Source organism: Phyllostomus discolor, chromosome 2 (assembly GCF_004126475.2).
Source record: "Phyllostomus discolor isolate MPI-MPIP mPhyDis1 chromosome 2, mPhyDis1.pri.v3, whole genome shotgun sequence".
Taxonomy (NCBI): Eukaryota; Metazoa; Chordata; class Mammalia; order Chiroptera; family Phyllostomidae; genus Phyllostomus; species Phyllostomus discolor.
In genome coordinates this window covers 147,175,328-147,197,729 of record NC_040904.2, presented here as the reverse complement: position 1 = coordinate 147,197,729, position 22,402 = coordinate 147,175,328, and the positions used below count along the sequence as shown (strand labels likewise).

At 35.2% G+C, this 22,402-nt stretch overlaps 1 pseudogene; it reads right to left on the bottom strand.

Moving 5' to 3' along the window:
- Positions 1-8,292: 8,292 nt before the first annotated feature.
- On the bottom strand, positions 8,293-9,635 carry LOC114513679 (annotated as a pseudogene).
- Positions 9,636-22,402: the final 12,767 nt, after the last annotated feature.

The following is a 22,402-nucleotide window of genomic DNA, read 5'->3' as shown; positions in this document are numbered from 1 at the left end:
ATATAGGAAGAGCGGATGGGTGAAACTGAAGTTATATTGCCACTTTCCAGCACTGCCTTGGAAAAGTTAATGGGTCATTGTGTTCTAAATGACAGAAAATATGAGATATAAATAATAATATTAAGTAAGTTCATTGTATTAGGACTAAATCTGAGAATTATATTACAGTACTGCAGAGATGTTAAATTACATTATTGGATTCTAGATAAAATTTTGTATATCTTATTGAAATAATATTGCTTATGTCATGACACAACATGAAGTACAACATCATTAGCTTGTTAAGTACAAGGTATTATTTGACATCATTCAACATTAAAGATTCTTTTGTATGAGGAACTAGGTTTATACATTTTTCATTGTATGTCAGTTTACCCAGCATTTGTCTTAATTTTACAATTATTTTTAGCTTTAGCAAGAAAATAACTTGGTTCTATTCACAAGTTGACAAGTAGTTTGCTTTTAAGATGTAATTTTCACAATTGACTTTACTATGATTTGAGGTCAGATTAATGTAGTCACTTTTTCTGGGTTTATCTTTATATTTTATCATGAAAGTTCCTTTACATTATTTATCATACACGTAAGTTATTTTACCTTAACTAACATACTTTTACATTATTTAGTCTGCCATATACTACACAGGCTCACTTATGCTTACACAATCCAGACACCTAGGTGTTCAATGATGCCTATAAATTTATTAGGTACTATTTCACTTAAAAGTCACTACTTTGATGTAGTGTTACTCTTCTAATGAATGATAGCATCAATATTGTTACATTTCCTACTTTATTACATTGATTTTAATAGGATTTCTAATAAAAACAAAACTCCATTAGAAGTTCTGGTAATTATACTATGAGGTTAGGTGATCCCCTTCTGAATAAACAAGTATAAAACTGGAAAAAGTCATTTAAAATGCAAGATCACCTTTAAGCACTGAAAATCAACCAAACACATATAACAATATGAGCAACAATTATTCTACAAAACTCCAACATTATTGGATGAGAAGGTGGCAAAATTACAGCCTTCTTGCTAGGACTTACCAGCAATTTGACCAGAAAAAGCTAGAACCCAGTATTTATTGCAGCATTATTTACAATTGCAAAGATATGGAAGCACAATAGAATGCTACTCAGCCATTTAAAAAAGAAGAGAATTTTACCCTTTGTGACAGCATGGATAGACCCAGAGAACATTATGCTAAGTAAAATAAGTCAGTCAGAGAATGACAAATGCAATATGATTTCACTCATCTGTGGAACCTAATGAACAAAATGAACTAATAAGCAAACTAGAGGCAGACTCATAGAAAGACAGCAGGCTGACAGCTCTGGGATGGAGTTAGAGGGTGGAGGGATTGAGCAAAAAGGAGAAAGGACTCATGGACATGGACAATAGTGTGGGGGTTGCAAGAGCATATGGGGTACAAAAGGTAATGGAAAAAATTCAATTAATAAATTGTAAAAAAAAAAAAAGAGTTTTAATTGTGGCCGATGGCAAAACTCAAAACTTTGAAATAAGAGATGGACAGCTCAGTCGAAGCTGAGGGTCAGAAGAGATTGCAAAAACTTGTGGTTTTATTGCCTAAATGTGGCTGACTTGGTTTTGTAAAAACTGAGAAAGCTTTGTTTTCCAATATTGAGATTATAGGCCAAGCATCTGTGAGAGGAAGAAGCCAGAACTTAACAGGAAGGCAGGAAAAGAAACTCTAATATGAGCTCTCCAAATATTTCTGGAAAGTTTCTAAAGTACACAGGTGTGAAGAAACCTGGGAGGATCCTGAAAAAATAGAAGCCTAGGGAGATTTGAGACCTGGCTTTGACATTATAAGTGTCTCTCAAGCCACACACGGTCTTAGTTTGCTGTAGGTAAGGAGCATCATAGGCTTGAGGTGCAGGAACACAATGTCCCTGTGAATCATTGGCTGAGTGCTAAACTGTGAAGACATAGGGATTAGTCCTCCTGCCCGCTCCCCACTCAAAACCAAAGAGAAAAGCTGAGCAGGGATCACCACCACTGAACATTGTGAGGAAGTCTGGTTATATCATTTAATTCCTGACAAGGTACTAGACATGAGAGTGAAAACATTTGGAACAGTAACACATAAGTTATTATAATATATCGACTAAAATGTCCAGATCTAAGCAAAATTCCCAGATAGATAAAGAAAAAGGAAAGTGTGACACTTCCTCGGGGGATAAAAACAAAAACACCCAAATGTTAAAATATAAAACAACTCAAAATGGTTCCATCTCTTCATATGTTGGAATTAGTAAATGAAGACTTCAAAACAACTATTATAAATAAGTAAAACAATTAAAGAAAACATGTTTAAATATTTAAAGGGAAATATGATAACATTGAGGCTACAAACTGGGACTCTCAAGAGAGTAATGGAAAGTATATATAGGACCAAATAGACATTTTAGGAATGAAAATTATAATAACTAAAACAAAAAATTGAATAGATGACCTCATTCACAGATTTGAGATGGAAGATGGAAAAATATGATCTTAAAGATAAACAAATTAATGTAAATTATCCATTCCAAGGGACACAGAGAACAAAGCTTAAAAGAAAATGAACAGCACCTCAGAAATCTTTAGAATAAAATTACATAGATTTTAACATACATGTAATGAGTGTCTCAGAAAAAAAATGAAAGAAAGGGGAAGAAAAAATGAAGAAATAATGGGCCCAAATTATTAGTCATAGTTAATGAATACTTATACTCAGACACATAGTAATCAAACCACTCAATTTCCCAGACAATAAAAAAAAGTCCAAGTAGTAAGAAAAAAAGTTACTGATAATATACAGGGAAAAATGGAAACATCAATGTCTAATTTCTCATCAGAAATAATAGAGGCTGGTAGACACTGGAATGAAATATTCAATATGCTGATTGTGAAGGGAAAAATAAAACTTTCTTGAAAGACAAAATAATCTTGTATGTAAAAAATCATAAGAAATCTACAAAAAAGTAATTAGAACAAGTAAACAAGTTTAGCAAGTTGCAGAATAGAGCAATACACTTAAAACAACTGTATTTCTGCAAGTTTGCAACATAAATATGATCATGAACTTTAAAATAATTACATTTAAAGTAGTACCAAAAGAGAATAATATATTTAGGAATACAAGTCTATTTAATAAAAGTAAAGCAAGATATATATATATATATATATATATATATATATGTGATGAAAGTATAAAACCTTGCCAACAGAATTTAAAGAAGGAAAATTATTGGACACATACCACCATATTCATGAAATGGAAGATACAACATATTAATAAGTAAATTCTTCCCAAATTGACCTTTAGATTTAACATAAACTCTAACAAAATTCTAGTACCTTTTCTTTAGGGTGGTGGGAGGTAGAAATTAACAAGCTGAGCTTACAACTTATACAGCAACATGAAGAACCTGAAGTGACCGAATCATTTGGTAAATGTTTTTCAAAAATCATTGTTGGAGGACATACACTCTCTGATTTGTCATTTAAAAAACAAATAAAACCTAAAGTAATCTAAAGATTTTAGTAGTGGCATGAGAATAGATACATAGTACAAGGGAACAAAAGAAACAGTCCAAAAAATATCCCTCAGATGTAGGGTCAGTTGATTTTAGATAATGCACCATTGTAATTAAATGAGAAAAAATATTATTTTCAATATGGTATAGTACTATTGATATATCCATAAAGCAAAAACAGCAGTCCCTCCCTTATACCATATGACCAAAATTCAAGTTAAAATAAATTATGGATTTAAATGTAATAACTAGAACTATGTATTTTTTTACTGGCAAACATAAGAAAAAAAGTCTTCATGACCTTATCATAAGCAAATATTTCTTTGGTGTTACACAAAAAACACAAAATTTCTTTTTAAATGATGGAAAGCATTTTATCAAAATTAAGATATCCTTTAAGATGAATAGTAAGCAACAGACTGAAATAAAATATTTGAAAAACCTATTATTCAGTATCCAAAGCACATAAAAACACTTGAAACTCAAAAATAAAAATTTAAAAATTATCACCAAAATATACAAAACATTTTTAATAAACAATTCCCCCACAAAAGATCATTGAATACCAAGAAGCACATAAAAAATGTTCAATAGTTATTAGGGAAACACAAAATTACAATCACAGTGAGATTTCTGGTGAGAACATAAAATGGCATAGCTACTTGCAATAACAATATGCCATTTTTTAAAAGTTAAGCATATTCGTATCCTATACTTTAGCCACTGCACTCTTCAGAGTGTACTCCAAAGAAATGAAAATATATATCCACTAATTATTTTATACAAATTAATAGTGTCATTATTTACAGCAAAAGAAATTTAGAAACAACCCAAACATCCACCAATGGCAGCTTGATAAACAATATGTGTTACATTAACATAAATAAATTCATAATTCAGCAAAGAAGAAACTACTAATACATGCTATAACATATTGAGTAGATTATTCTTATAAAATATCATGTGATATGAAAGAATCTAGAAAAGAAAGACGACATACTATATGATTCCATTTCTATGGATTTTCTGGTAAGGGCAAAATTGACAGAACCCAATATCTGGTGTCTGGGGCTCAGTATATGTATAGGGATTTACTGGAAAAGTCATGAAGAGATATTGGGGCTATGACGGGGTCCTTAAATGCATTGCATTGATGGCTACACACTACGCACATTTACTAAAATCATTAAAAGGTACCCAAAATGGGTGGATTTTATGGTCTGTAAATTATACTCAGCAAAGCCATTAAAAAATTCTTTGTTAAAAAAAGAGAGAGAGAAAAGAAAGACATTAAAGTTTGGTATTCAGATTACTTTGCCATATTAAGATGATTTATACACATACAATTTCACATTTATTAATTGTCTACAATGTTTTAGGTTCTTTGGGGACATAAAAATATCCCAACCTTTAAATGACATAACAATTGATATAGAATTGAGTAACTGTCAAGAAAACTATGAGATAAGAAGTTAAAAGTGACTTATGAATTGCTGTAAAAATTAAGCATTACCTGGCTGGTGTAGCTCAGTGGATTGAGCGCAGGCTGGGAACCAAAGTGTCCCAGATTTGATTCCCAGCCAGGGTACATGCCTGGGTTGCAGGCCATAACCCCCAGCAACCGCACATTGATGTTTCTCTCTCTCTCTCTCTCTCCTTCCCTTCCCTCTCTAAAAATAAGTAAATAAAATCTTTAAAAAATTAAGAATTAATAGTTTTAAATGAGAATTCTAAAGAACATATCAGAAAAGAGAATGTGGTAAGCTTATTGTTAAAAAAAAGTATAGGTTTTAAAACTGAATTCATGAAGAAAATATATATATATATATTTGCCAATGACACCTCGGACAAGGGTTTGATCTCCAAAATATATAAAGAACTCACACATCTCCACACCAGGAAGACAAACGATCCAGTTAAAAAATGAGCAAAGGACCAGAACAGACACTTCTCCAAGGAGGACATACAGAGGGTCCAGAGACATATGAAAGGGTGCTCAGCATCGCTAGCTATCAGAGAGATGCAAATTAAAACCACAATGAGAACCCACTTCACACCAATCAGAATGGCCATCATAAACAAATCAATAAACAATAAGTACTGGCAAGATTGTGGAGAAAAGGCAGCCCTAGTACACAGTGGGTAGGAATGCAGACTGATGTAGCCACTGTGGAAAACAGTATGTAATATCCTCAAAAAACTAAAAATGGAACTGCTTTTTGACCCAGTGATTCCACTATTGGGACTATCGCTTAAGAATCCTGAAACACCAATTCAAAAGAAGCTATGCACTGCAATGTTCATAGCAGCATTATCTACAATAGCCAAGTGCTAGAAACTGCCTAATTACCCATCAGCAAATGAGTGGATCAAGATACTGTGGTACATTTACATAATGGAATACTATGCAGCAGAAAGAAAGAACTCCTGCCTTTTGCGGCAGCATGGATGGAACTGGAGAGCACTGTGCTAAGTGAAATAAGTCAGGTTGTGAAAGACAAATACCATATGATCTCACCTTTAAGTGGAACCTAATCAACAAAACAAACAAGTGAGCAAAATAAAACCAGAGACATGGAAATAAAGAACAGGCTGACAGAGACCAGAGGGAAGGGAGGATGGGGGTAACAAGGGAAAGAAGTGGAAGGGACAAGTCAAGGAATATGTATAAAAGACCCATGGACAAAGGCAACCAGCAGGGGGAGGATTGAATGTGGGAGGTAGGTGGTATGTAGGGCAAGGGAGAGAAATCAGGGGAAAATGGGCACAACTGTAATTTAACAATTAAGAAATACATGCTATGTGGAAAGACATTTCTGGAGGTGGAAGCAACATGAATAAAGGTATGTAGGCTCTAAACATATCACACTGTGTTGCTATCCAAAAATATAGAGCCTATAATTTTCTTTCTTTTTTTACTTTATTTTTTATTGTTGGTCAGTTACAGTTGTCCCCATTTTCCCCTGTTCCTCTCTCTTACCCACTCCCAAAGACAATTCCCACCCTATTGTCCTTGACCATGGTTGCTTTGTACATGTTGCTTGACCTGAACCTTTCTCTTCTTTACCCAGTTATCCCCCTCCCCCATCCCTTCTGGTTACTGTGAGTCTGTTCCTTATTTCCATGTCTTTGGTTCTTGTTTGATTGTTTGTTTTGTTGATTAGGTTCCATTTGTAGGTGAGATCATATGTTATTTGCCTTTCACTGCCTAGCTTGCTTATTTCACTTAGCACAATGCTCAGTTTCATCCAAACAATCTTATTCAAACAATAAGTGTTAGCAAAGATGCAAAGCAAAGGGAACCCACACGCACTGTTGGTGGAAATCCAGACTGGCACAGCCACTTTGGGAAACACTATGGAAGTTGCTCAGAAAATTAAAAAAGGCCCTGGCTGGTGTAGCTCAGTGGATTGAGCTCGGGCTGTGAACCAAAGTGTCACAGGTTCGATTCCCAATCAGAGTACATACCTGGGTTGCAGGCCATGACCCCCAAGCAACCACACATTGATGTTTCTCTCTCTCTCTCTTTCTCCCTCCCTTACCTCTCTAAAAATAAATAAATAAAATCTTTAAAAAAATTATAAGAGGAAATGGCTTATGACACTGCAATCTCACCTCTGGGTATATATCTGAAGGGACACGAAATACTAATTCAAAAGAAATATAAGGTGGGGGTAAAGTAGGTTTGTATTTGTTCATTTGGAAAATAATATAATAGTTAATAAATAATATTATGAGAATAAACTATTTTGTGTACTCAAAAATTGTAAACCCACCTTTGCCCCACCCTGCATGCACACCTGTTTTTATTGCAGCATTATTTATAAGAGTCAGGCTCTGGAAGCAACGCTCACTCTCCCAGTGTGCACCAATAGAAGGGTGGAAAAAAATGTGGTGGTGCATACATAAAATGGAATATTACTAGGCCATAAAAATTAATTTTTATTAAAAATGAACCTTTTGCCACAGTATGGATGGACCTAGAGGGTAAAATGTTAAGTAAATCACATCAGTAAGAGAAAGACAATTGCCAGATGATTTTGCTTACATGTGGAATCTAAAGAACAATATAAATGAACAAACAAAAAAGAAACGGACTCGTAGATACAGAGAAACAGACTGATGGCTACCAGAGGGGGGAGAAGCTGGGGACTGGGTAAAAATGGTGAAGGGATTGATAAGTACAAATTGGTAGTTACAAAATAGTTATGGGGCTGTAAAGTACAGCATAGGAAATATAGTCAATAATATTGAAATAACTATGTATGGTGCCAGGTGGGAACCAGAATTTGGGAGAACATTTTGTAAAGTATATGATTGTCTCACCATTATGCTATATACTTGAAACTAATACTAAATAACATTGAAATTAAACAGTAATTTAAAAAATAAAAATAAAAAAAAATTAAAGAATAAGTTCTGGAGACAATATACAACATGGTGACTATGATAAACTACAGTTGATATTATATACTTGATAGCAGATAAGAGAATAAATCTTAAATGTTCTCACCACAAAAAATAGTAATTATGTGAGGTGATGGAGGTGCTACAAACTTATTAAGAAGCATATATTAGCAGCCTTTTAAATTAAAAATGGGCTATATAAATTTATATTAAAGTTACAATGTAAAAATTGAATTACCATGACCTTGTTTATAACCTCCATTGGGATTTTTTAATCTTTCAATGAACTCTTCATTGGTTTCCTGACCTGCCAAGGGATGCCCCACTTCTGCTGCCTTTAGTACCTCAAACCTTTGGTGTCATTGACTTCAGATACCACTCTGCCATCCACAGTCCTGTTAGTTGTGGTCTTTTAGATGGTTAGTAAGGAGGGTCTCTCGTCCAGGGCATCAAGAAGATCGAAGTCCTCTCCTTCTTCCAGTAGGTAGTGTAGGTGGTAATCTCAGTCTCTTGCCAGACCTTAATGTTCAGCAGGGCCTCATGTTCCTGGGTCTGGCACTGCCCCTCCTCTTGGATATAGGCCAGCTCTGACTCCAGGTGCAGCAGGATCCCATTGAGCTGTTCCATCTGCATGGCACATCGTGGCTCCACCTCACTCAGGTTGGTCTCCAAACTGACCTTCGGATTCCTCATTGAGTCCAGGTCGATCTCCAATGACTGGATGGTACATCTCAGCTCTGTGAGTGTTATCTCAGCAGCACCTATGTCAGCAGTCTGCGATGTGACCACAGTGGTGATCTCTTCAATCTGATGTACTTGAGTTGGACCATTACTTGTCCAGATCCTCTCGGTTCTTCCAAGACAGCTAGTCATACTGGACCAGGATGTCTGCTATGATTTTGCCCAGGTCCTGAGATTTGGGGACATCCAACTTCACGATCAACCCACAGTCAATCGGCAATCTGGTTTTGTAGAGCATTTACTTCTTCCTCGTGGTTCTTCTTCATGAAGAGCAGCTCCTCCTTGAGAGTCTTGATCTCTGTCTCCAGCTGCAGCCTAGTGATACTGGTGTCATCAATGACCTTTCGGAGCCCATTGATGTCATTCTCCACAGACTGGCACGTGGCCAGCTCCGTCTCATACCTGACTCTGGAGTCGTCAGCAGCAAGATGGGCATTGTCAATCTGCAGAACGATGCGGGCATTGTCCCCAGAATGTGTAAAGATCTGAGCACTCAGGTCCTCGATGGTCTTGAAATAATGCCCCCAGTCTCTGACCTGGGGTCCCTTCTTCTCTAAGTGTTCCCAGATTTTGATCTCCAGCCTCTGATTATCAGCCTCCAGGTTTCTCACCCTCTTCAGGTAGGAGGCCAGGCAGTCATTCAGGCATTACATAGTCTCCTTCTCATTATGGATGCCGACTATGCCCACCAGACACCTGGCTATCCCTGCAGCCAGGACCCCAGATCCCCAGCTGCCCCACACGCTGGTGGAGCAGGACATGGAGATCCAAGTGCCCAAGCCCCCTGGCACCTGCATAAATGCTGGTGGAGCTGCTGGTCCTCCAGACCCAGTAGCTGGGTGACTGTGCAGGTCTCAGGGTCCAGTAGCTTCTGGAGAAGCTGGAGCATGTGCTGAAGCTCATGTTCAGGGAGGAAGGTGAGAAGCCAAGACTCAGATTGAAGCTCTCCATTGGGTTTTAAACATGCAGCATTTTTAAATCTCCCAACCAAGAACTAGCAAATCACATTTTTGACCATAAATAATTTTCCTTAAATACTCATAAATTTGTGATGAATAATTATAATCACATAAATAAAAGAAAATCATAGAATATATTTAAATTAGGCATAATTATAAGTAGGTATAATTTTTAGAAAATTAAGGACATAAAATATACACTAAGAAAACAAAGTAGAAGGCATCTATTCATGTACAGATATTTTTCATCAAAAAATGTACAGTAGACTTTTCCTAAAGCATTACATTCAATATTGAGCATTAAATAAATTTACTTAATAAGCAATTAAAATAAGTGTACTTAATTTACAAAGTGATGTTTATCTGTATTTACATAATATCAGGAGTGGATAAGTCTGATTAAAGCAATGGAGAACGTGGACAAAGAATTTGAGAGATCACCCGAGTTACTGGTCCAGCCAGCTCTCCACACTTGTACCTTTTTATGTTCTACTCCATCATGCAATTTCTGAGTTTTCACTTCGAAAGGCTCTCTGAGGAGAAGTTCTGATCGCACACATTCAGGTGACCTGCATATGGCAAGTCAGATACAGTCATTTGGAAGTGTTAACATTGAAAAGTGATTTATCTTTTCATAATCACTTTGTTGACCAGCGTCAACATCATCATTATACAAAATAAATGGGTAAGGTGTGTGAGAAAAATAGAAGTCCCAGGGTTTACTAAATTGATTGTATAGGTTCACAATCTAAAAGTGAGCTTGAACAATTCCTTTACTTTTGTATTCTGAAAGCAACATAAACTTATACGTTTTTGCAAGACCCTGCAGCTTACAGAAGGCTAAAAGAAAATTCAAGTTGTTATTTCATAACAAATTTTTTGGAATATGTTTTATTGCCGTAAATAGAATGGCTTGTATTGGCTAAAATAAACTGAATAAATTGGAGAAAACAGAGTCTCAAGAAATTTCTGGGTCTTTTGCTGACTAGTTTCTGACATTTATCCACATATAAAGAGGCAGGTGAAAATGAAAAATAATTTCAAGACATTACCATGAGAAATATAATATGAATATAATGGTAATTAATGTTAGTTTTTATGAATTATATAATAGACCAATTTTCATGGCACTTCCAAGCTTTAATTTTTACCCGTTTGCTAATAATTAACATCTATGTACACTCAATAAACACCACCATTTGCATACTACTGACAGTATATATTTTTTTTACTAATCATTGTTAAATGCTTAGAAAAAGTAACTATGTCCTAAATGGTACCATAAAATGTTTAGCAATTATTCTTTTTACATAAATAGACCATAAAAGTTTTTAAAATGGGATCATCATTTTGGGGAGTTAAAATCAGTCAAGTATTGAGAGAAAGTATGTAAGGTAAATTTTCTCAAAGGGACTTGTGTGAAACTGAAGAAAAGAACACATTGGTAAATCATTTTACACATGCTAGGTACACATTATACGGTGCTACAGATTAGATGTTTTACATTATGCTGTGACTCTTTTTAATTTCATAGCAGTTACTAACAGTTTTTCTTCTATATGTATTAAGTTTGAAGTATAATAATCAATCAGTCAAAACATTCACAGTGTCCCTAAAGAATAGATATTTAATTTATATGCTTTGTTAAAAACAATTGTGACATGAAATATACTATATGTATATCATATCCTGCATATAGACCATATTTTAAAAACAAAATAATGGAAAATTGTTTGAGCATTAATCTGATAGTCCTTTAGGTCCTACTTATACTCTGAGGTGGGTTGTCAGTGGGATGTTCAAATGGAGTTGCACATTGGAATGCAAAAAAGGTACTTCTAAAAATACAATTGAATTGCATAATTTAATTACATGAATTGAATAATTACACGAAGTCTTACACCATAGATAAAATCATACTACCAATTCTATCCTGCTAAAATAAAAATCAAACTTCAGAGGTCAAAATTTAGATGAAATTTTGTATTGTAAACCTGTGTCAGATATCAGACCTCAATCCTAACATCAGATTTACAGAAAGTTTCCAGCGTATGGATAAAGTCTTGCAACCTGACAAATGCATCAACAAGCCATCTCTGCTTAGGAAAAACAGAATGAAAGCATTTGCTTCCATGTACTTATCCATATCAGCAGAATGAACAAAAGGAATAATGCAAAGCCATAGCTAATCCAAAATACATCACATTTTGTTTTCAGTGCACTGGACTGATTTTTTTCCTATTTCATCTTACTAATCATGGTTCACTAAGTTGAAATCTAAATTTAAAGGACAGCATTAAGTGGCACACAGTTTCTAAGGTGATTCAGCAAATTAGAAAATATTCTGCATCAAACAGTTATTGATGTTAATCTTTAAAACAGAAAGATTTTTTACTTATATAATAATAATAATAATAATGGCAGATGCAGGTTTTGCTATACTTGAAATGTATATGATTTGGAGATCATTTTCAGTAAAAGAATGCAAATTTATAAAATCTTTTCAGTTAAGAGAATCTTAACTGCAAGTGGTGTTAAACTGATAGTAGTCAAATACCTAAAAGGGGTGAATTTTACCAAAATGTATAAATATATTTATTGGGCCCCTAAAAGACACCAGTACAGAAGAGGGGCTCCTAAGCCTCATGTTTATTGGCTTCAGTGAACATCTGCCATGATCTACAGGCAGTTTGAAGTGCACTCCTAGTCCTAAAGATACTTGGCCATGACAATTTGGTTGTTTTCCAGCTAAAGGTCAGAGAGGAAGTCATGAGACTGGGGGTGGGGATGATAGGAAAAGGAAGAGGTTGTTACCCAGTGAACAGGGTCTTTAACAGGGCACAGCAGGAGCAGCCCGAGTGAGTTATTATGGGGCAGTGGTGTTGAGCCGTTGATCCAATCCATAGGAATGGATTTATAGAAAGATGGCAGCAAGAAGGAATTTGTACTTGCTGTGGTAATTTTTAAATAACATGAGTGACAGAGGGATAAGGTTAGAGTTGCTGAATGTCAAAGTTCCAAGCATAATTTCTTCTACTTCTGGGCCTGCTGCTGAGAATTCTTCATGATGGTGCGGGCTGATAGTCTGAAAGGTAAGCAGGTGGAGCAGGTCACATCCCTGTATCTTTAATGCACACGGTCTTCAAATCCTGGCAATGGGTGTTGATGTATAATGACTCAGTTGCCAAAAGTACTTTTTGCCCTTATAGTGTTGAGTTACATAGATCGGTAGTTTTGAGAACATAGTCAATAATCTTTTAATCTCTTGCTTACAAAGGTATTAGCCAATTGCTGGAATTTAACTGTGGCTCTACTCTCTTTCTCTAACATACATTATCTATTAGAATGTAAACATATTATCACTTAAGCAGAAAAACTGCTGTGATTGTATGTGGCACAGAGAATATTCACCAGGTACATAGTTCACTTAGACACATTACCATACATGAATCCATCAGAATTATTCTGATAAGGGAATGATCGTGTACAGCTTATTTGACATATTATTTCCTGTTATTCTTGGCCTCTCCTATTATAGCCTTAGCCCAGAGATTCCCTCTACTCAATTGCTTATGCAATCTTTCATTTAAAAATCATTTCTGGGGTTTCTTTTTAACATACACTCCAGATTGTCTCATGTGAGTTATAAAAAATTATATAAAATAGTCCTTACTGTAAATAGCATGATGAAAATAAAAAAGTAGAATAACAATGAAAAATTATTCTAACATCATTAAAATTAGGAAAGTGAACATATAGAGTACAATGAGACAGCACTAAACACTGAGGAAAATGGTAAAATTAAAATGACTGATTATCCATGCACAAGGACAACGGGGTGGGGATTGTCTTTGGGAGCAGGGATTGGATGGGGCAGGGGAGAGCAAGGAGGGAGGGAATGGGGACAACTGTAACTGAACAACAACAGTAATAAGTAAATAAATAAAAGTAACTATAATATCAAGTGTTGATAAGGATTTGGAGCAATTTGAATTCTGATACCCTACTAATGAGAATATGAAAGCATGAAAGTGCAACTATGTTGTGAAACAGTCTCACAGTTTAAAAGAAAACTAGTTGTATTTATAACTATCGTGTGACACAGCTATTCCATTCCTAAGTATTTATACAAGAGAATTGAAAGCATATTCTCATAAAAAGACTTGGACATAAATGTTCAACAGTAATAACTAAAACTGGAAAGAACCTTCCTTTCTGATTGTCATCAGGTGGATATAAACTGCAGTGTATTAATAAAATGAAATTATAAACAATAAAAAGGAACTAACTAATAATACTTGTAACAATATAAAAGTTTCAAGCCCTGGCTGGCGTAGCTCAGTGGATTGAGCGCAGGCTGTGAACCAAAGTGCCGCAGGTTCGATTCCCAGTCAGGGTACATGCCTGGGTTGCAGGCCATGTCCCCCAGCAACCTCACATTGATGTATCTCTCTCTCTCTCTCTTTCTCCCTCCCTTCCCTCTCTAGAAATAAATAAATAAAATCTTTAAAAAATATATAAAAATTTCAAAATAATTTTAAGTGAAGATACCAGACAAAAGGAGTACATTTGAAATAGATTCAACTTTCTGAAATTCTGGAATGTGTAAAACATCTACGCTAATAGAAATCAGATCTATGTTTGCTTAGAGACAGAGGAACTGGGGGAGGAGAAATAAATAACAAAGAAGCAGAAGGAAACTTATGGGTGATCTCTATTCATTATCTTGATGGCAGTGATGATTTATTTTATGTATATGTATGTAAAATTTTAATTGTATATGTTAATCATGTGCACTTTGGTGTACAACAATACTAGCTTAAGAAGCCTGTGAAGAAAAAGGACCACTAGGACGAAGGAGATGAGGAAGTGTGAGGGAAAGGGTAACGAGACACAGCTGCAGCTGCAGCAATCACTGAATCACTGGTTTTATTCATTTTAAACAAACTGTAAATTTTCTAACAGAGATAGCCTGAGATTTACTCACAAATCATACCACTTAAAGTTAACAACAGAGTCTTAAAATGTCCGCCAGGCTGAAATATCGTTGATTTATAAAGAGGCCTGGTCGATTGCACATGATTGGTAAAATGTTAAGGGTAATGTGGGTGTAGTTTGGATCCAGGATAAAGCTAGAGACTAAGGTATTTATGCTATATGGCTTTATAAAGCATCTTTACTGTATCATATTTTATTATACTAAATATCATAAGAATTAAAATATATTATAATTGCGATTATTACCATTTCAGTAGGAAGAAGGAATGTCTCAGTTACAATAAATGACTTGGTCATTCATTTACCTAACTTGGCTTTTACCTTTTTATTTTAAATCCCATACTCATTTCTCCATACAATTCTGTGTACCTGCATTAGGACAAATAGACACATCCATAACACTAAGTGCAAGTTGGAGTCATCAGACAAAAAGTCAGGAATGGTTAGTGTGAGGAAAAAATAAAAGGATGTTGTGCATTGCTTCTTAGAGAAAGTGAGTGTTGAACCACATCTTGAAGGAATAAAGTAGAATAGATGTATTAATAGAAATTTCACAGTGTCTGGATCATTAAACAATATCTCATTAAAATGTATTGAATGAAAGATATTTCAGTATGGTCAGAGAATCCTATAAGCAAAGTCACAGGATGGGAAAAAAGAATATTTAAAATTTCTGTGGAGATGCAGGTACGACACCTGGCCACATTAGAGAGAACTGATAAGTGGGACTCTAGTACACCACCTCAGAGATCTGGGGAAAGGAGTCTTAGGGAACGGTTTGTGAAAGAAGTCTCAGAAATCCATATAATACCCTTTATACAGATGTATGGGTTAATAGCCTGTATACAGGAGATAGATGACCTACAGGTCACATTCCATGATAACTGTGGTAACAGTAGACAGTTCTGTGACTTCTCCAAGTCTTAGTTTCTTCACAGTAAAATGGGAGTAGTAACAATAATTTTTCATCTTAAGAATTAAACCTGTCATTATATAGACTGTAAACAAAGCAATTACTGAGATGGTTAGCATTACATATTAGCTAACATTTACAAATAGGAAAGCAGGGTTTTATAATGCCTGGTGAACTGATTATACAAAATAAGTTATTATTGATTTGCTTGACACACCAATATTTTATCTTTCTTTTGGTTAAGATACTTCTGGTAAATACTGGCTTCTCTAAAATCATTTTATTTATGGGTTCTTTCTAACTCTACAAAGGTTACTGGTGTTGCGTACATTTCTGGCACCTATCACTGTATGGAAGCACATGACTGCTGCCAGGCTGGATTCAAAGCAAACTATAATTTTTCATTAATAGCTCTATAATTTACTCTATCTAAGGTGTAAAAGCTAGTGGTGAAAAGCAGTGACTTTAGAGGTCTTTTATAATTTAATTGGCCTTTTCTTCTCTGTTTTTAAAAATTCATTGCAGATTAAAGTAGGCATTAAAGTTTTGATGGAACAAAAGAGTTGTCTTCAAAACGTGTCACAGCTGTCTGGGAAAGCTGGTAATAAGAAGCTGCTAATAAGGACCTGTTAATAAGCAGCTCAAAGGAACCGCAAATAACCCTACCATAAACCTCTCCAGGCCCAATCCAAACTACACACATCAAAGAGAAAGAATACAGAACAGAAATGCATATTGATTACTACCTGCATTTTTGTTGTGGGGATCTTTTATTGTGTATAGTGTGAGAAGCTTAATATGTACAAAAGAAGGGAAATAGCTTAAGAGAAATGAAATGTGTCTTCTTATTAATATATGTCTCTGTCTTACCTCCTGCCTGAAAGAGTTGAGGTGATACTATATTCTTTTCATTTAATAGAAACTTTGATTTGGTAAAAATTAATTATGGAATCTATGGTGTGGGAATGCATTCCAACTACAATTATATCTGTAATAGCTTGAGGATAAATCTTCCTAGAAGGTTTAAAGGTTAAAAACACTTGAGTGAATTGACTGTTTATTTAACATTAGTTATATCATAGCTCACTATTTTCTTTTACTTTTGTTCAAGCAAAGTATGCTTTCCCCCATCCCTAGTTGTGTATTTTGGGTGAAGGTCCAGATGCATTCTGATTTCTATGATTAGAAAAGTGCTCACATGCCCAATAACAGAAACATGGCTGCTTGAAATTTAGCAAAAGCAGTTTTCCTCTTACTATTGGAAAAGATGTAAGAGGTTTGGAGCTTCTGCAGCCACCTTGCAACAATGAGAATAGAGCCAGTATGAATGAGTATTGCATCAACTTGAAGGGATACTAGGAAGAAATTTTCTTTAACTAAGTTTACCACTTTTGATACTTTTTTTGAGACCATGCAACAAGAAAAATGTTATTTAACAAAATACTCACTACATGAAAAGATATAATTACCTTCAACCATTCATATTCTTAATTGAAACAAAAAAGCTACTTAACTGCATTTTTCAGGTTCTAAATTGTAAAATTCATATTTTTCTTTGTTACTGAAAGGCAAACATGTAGATAATTCTCATTATGGATTTACTGAAGTTTAAAAATCCTATTGTGGTTAGCAGACCTATTTGTGATGAGGGGTTTTTTGGTTGCTATTATTTATTTATTAATTTTTAACTATTAACCCATTCTGCCAAGCTCATTTCTGGATGTGCTGTGAACAGAGGAACCATGTATATAAAATAAAATAAATATCTTGTAAGTTGAAAACCAGCTGTCATATTTTTGTGGTTCAATGAAAATGACATCTAAAGCCACTGAATTTGGAAGATTGAGTGGCATTAAAATATAAATTGATTATTTTTAGCTAGGATTTTAGAGGAATTGACAATGAATTCAACTACATATATGTTACATAGTAATTGGATGCACTGCTACTATACTATTTCTGAGTATTTTCTTGAAATTCTTTCCTTAATATATGTTTCCTATGATTTATTGAAGTCCAGATATGTGTCTGATAAAATTCAGAATTAGAAATAGGGTAAGTGAATGACGTGTAATGCCAGTACACTGTTTTTTTTTAAAAAAATTAATTAGCAAATTCCAGTTCTAGAAATGGCAGAGTAGCTTCTACTGAAATAACCAGCCCAAACATAAGAATTATCAACTCTAGTGGTAGGGGGGATGATGATAAGAAGGCAGTAGAGAGCTATTCAAATAAAGATGGCACTTCAGGGGATTCAGTCCTTCACAACATAAGTGAACTGGATGAGATCCAAGTATAGGTATCTTTCCCTGAGTCCATATGAGTATGGAGGCTACAGTGCAAACAAAAAGTGGCAGCTTGGGGATTAATAAGACAGAATTTTAGACAACCAAAGTGTCTGGAAGTTAAAGAGATAAATCTCAGAAGGCAGGAAGTAAAAGTAGGGCCTGCCCCCAAAAGTGTCTATAAACTTCTTTAAAGCCATGGCTTATCTCTGAACTGTGCACATATGTCTGGCATTCCAAAGATCCAAGTGGAAAATAACAAAATAAAACAAAAACTGGAAGACAGAAAGATTAAGAAGAGATTTCTGCTTTTCACCAATGGAAGGAGACAGAGTTTGGAGTTTAAGTCCTTTCAAGTTACAAGTACTTACTAAAAACCTTTGGTTTTCCTAAAGTCTGCCCTGATAAAGTATAAAACCAAGCCTCCACAATTCCAAGATAAATTGCCAGTAACTTAATTACCTTTCTAAGCAAAAATGAACCCTCATCAGAAGAAAACAGAATCCAGGAACTCTACAAATGTTATTTATAATGTCCAGTATACAACAGAAAATTATGAAATGTGATAAGTAAGATATTGTGACTGACTGTACAGAAAAAAAAAGTTACCAAGAGAGGTAAAGGGATAGTCCAGATGTGAAAATGCCAAACAATATCCTTAAAGAAGATGTAAAAAATATGTTCAAGAACTAAAAATTTGATCAAATAAATTGAATATAATTAAAAAAATCAACAGCAGTATGCCCAGTAGAAATTCTAGAATTGGAAATGACAATATCTGACATGATAAATAAAAAAAAATTACTGGGTAAGTTTAATAGCAGAAAAAACAGAGAGCAGAAAAATTGATTGATTTTGAAGATAAATGAATAGAAACTACTTAATATCAAAAACTAGAAAAATAAATGACTTGAAGAAGAAGGGAATTCCAGTGACTTGTGGATCAATATTGTTTTCTAAGATATGTAAAACTACCCTGGCCAGCATGGCTCTTTTGGTTAGGGCATTGTCCTATAGCGGAAAGGTTGTGGGTTATATTCTTAGAGCACATGCCCAGGTTGTGGGTTTGATCCCCAGCCCCAGTGCCTATGGGAGGCAACCAATCAATGCTTCTCTCGTACACTGATGTTTCTCTCTCTCCCTTCCTCTCTCTCTAAAAGTAATTAAAAAATGTCTTTGGGGTGAGGATAAAATTTTTTTTAAAAACAACATGTAGAACTGAACAAATAGGAGTGAAAGACTTGGGACAGATTTTACCAAGTGTGATTAAAAAACAACAAAATAGTATGAGCTCCTTCTTTCTTTCTGCTGCATAGAATTCCATTGTGTAAATGTACCATAGTTTTTTGATCCATTACAAAATGGAATACTACACAGCAGAAAGAAAAAAGGAAATCCTACCCTTTGCAACAGCATGGATGGAGCTGGAAAGCATTATGCTAAGCGAAACAAGCCAGGCAGTGAAAGACAAATACCACATGATATCACCTTTAACAGGAATCTAAACAACAAAACAAAAAAAAAACTAGCAAAATATAACCGAAGACACTGAAATAGGGGATAGTCTGACAGTGACCAGAGGGGAGAGAAGAGGGAATTTCAGGGGGGAATGGGTAGGGTTTACAGGAACAAATTTGGAGGACACATGGACAAAAACTAGGGGTGGGGGGTAATGGGGGAGAAGGGGGGAGGGTTGGGTGGGCTGGAATGCGAGTGGGGGGGAGAAAACTGTACTTGAACAATGATTAAAATAAAGAAATTAAAAAAAACACAACCAAATAAACACCCGTTAAATTATAATTTTAAAAATCTCTGCAAACCCAAAGAAAATTAAATTTTAAAAATAGCCACATACCTTAAAACAGTGGATGTGCAAAGATAAAATAAACTTTTGAAAGAAATGATAAAAATGACTTTATAAACAGAAGAACAATGTTATCAATAAAGGCTGAGTTTTCTTTGTTTCTGTTTAAAATCAGTGCTTTAAAACATATGAAGCAAAATCTAAAAAAATGTTATAACTACAGGTATCCAAATAAATAAAACAATGATAATTATACCATATCTTCTCTGGCATTAGAGAGAATATCAAGACAAAAAAATCACTAATAATAATATCAATGAACATTAATCAGCATTTATCAAATACAACCCACAACTATGATTATTCATAGAATAAATCTCAATGAATTCACAAAGTTAAAGTATTATAAAATCTACTTTCTGATTATAATAAAGTATAAATTATGCCAATATATCTACAAATTCCATAAATATTTGGAAAATTAAAAAAAATACTTATAAATAATCAATAAATGCAATCAATTAAATCACAAGGGAAATTAGAAAATATTTCTTATTGATTGATAGTAACAAAACAACATATAACAATTTATGGCATAGTGGCTTCTTGTCAAGATGGCAGAGTAGGTAAATGCTGTAACTGCTTCCTCCCACAACCACATAAAAATATAACTAAATTATAAAACAACCATCATCAAGAACTACCTGAAAACTAGCTAAACAGAAGTCCTATAAAAAAGAATATACAGAAGAATACACAAAAAGATTCATAGGAGGGGCCAATACACTGAACTCACACCCATGTGTGGTGATTAAAAATTACAAAAGATATCTTGGCTGTGGAGGTCCATACTGAGGAGTGAGAGGTCCAAGCTCCACAGAAGGCTTCCCCATTCAGGGTTTCAGTGATGGAAAGAGAAGACCCCATTACTTCTGGCTGTGAAAACCAGCAGGGATTGTGGCTGAGTGAGACAGAGGGATGCTGGGGTCCTAGAAGTTTTTTTTAATGGAGTTATATGGACTCCAGGTGCCAGAGACATACAAGGAGAAACTGAATTGTCCGGCCTTGGGTTGAGGACTGGAGGGAAGCTTTCTCTCAGACAAAAGGACTAGCAGAAGCCAGTGTTCCTTTACTAAGCCTTCCATCTGCAGACTCAGGCCTGTGTAATATCTAAGTCTCCATCAACATAGCTAATATCCTTCAACCCATCCTGGTGATTCCCTTAGATCCTGCCCCATACAACTTGCAAATCTGCCCATGCAGATTCCAGTGCTTTTCCTTAAAGTCTGTTTTGGGTCTTGCTGCAGACTTTCCTAAAATCTCTCAAGTGTTCACAACCCCTCAAAAGACAACATCTGGACTCAACATTGCCTGTACCTCTTGAGCTAAGCAACCCCAAGCCTGGAACTGGCAATAGCAGACCTCGTTTTTCAACCTAGAACAAGTGGCAATCATCTGCAGATCTCTTTGTAGCTCATACCAAGTGGCGCTAGGCAGGGCACAGGTAGTGGTTGAGCTTGGCCTGCGCCAGAGATCCTTCCAAGAGTCCCCAAGACCAACAAAATCTGTGGCTAGCATTAGACTAAACCAGAGTACCACCCAAATACCTCCGCAAATGACTCACCCAAGCAGCAGAGACTCAGCAGGCACCAGAGCCCTGCAAAAACAAATCCTGTTCCAGGGGGTCAGTTCCTGCACAAGAGCTCCTACAGTGTAGTCAGAGCCAGTTCTTACACAATTCAGCTTGAGGGTTAATCCCTCCCATTGATATTCCAATAATAATCAAGGCTCACTACAGCAAGAGGACATATACAACCTACATAAGGGATACGACTAAAGCACCTGACTCAGGTGTCCAAAGAAACTGTGCCAGTGGGCCCCAAGGAAATCTTATATGTAAGGCCCCCTACCAAAGCCAGGAGACATAGCAGGTCTAAGAAATATATTGAGACAAGCACAGGGAGGCAGCCATATGAGGGGAAAAAGAACCATGTTCCAAATAAAAGAACAGGACAAAACCCCAGAGGAACCAAACATAATGGAGAAAAGCAATCTACCTGATGCAGAATTTGAAACACTAGTTATAAGGATGCTCAATGATCTTAATGAGAATTTAACAAAGAGACAGGAAACAAAAATGGAGATAGAAAACATAAAAAAGGGCCTATCAGAAATGAAGAATTCAATAACTGAAACAAAGAATACATTAGAGGAAATTAATAGTAAATTAAATGAAGTGGAGCACTGAATCAGCAATTTGGAAGAAAAGGCAGAAGAAAACATCTAATCAGAACAGAAAAAAAAAAAAAGGTTCTAAAAAATCGAGGATAGTTTAAGGGGCCTCTGAAATAACATAAAGCATACCAGCGTTTGCATCATGCAGGTTGTAGAAGGAAGAAAGAGAGAGAGAAAGAAAGTGAAAACCCTCCTTAAACTGGTGAAGGAAATAGACATAAAAGCTCAAGAAGCACAGAGACTTCCAAATAAGGTAAACCCAAAGAGACCCACACCAAGATGTACCACTTAAAGTGTCAAAGGTGAAAGAGAATCTTAAAAGCTGCAAGAGAAAAGTAGTTAGTTATTTACAAAGGAGCTGACATGTGATTGTCAGCTCATTTCTCAACAGAAACTCAAAGGTTTGGCACCAAATATGCAAATTGACAAAAAAAAAAAAAAAAAGACATACAAACCACAATTACTCTACCCAACAAAGTTATCATTTAGAATCAGAGGACAATGAATTTCCA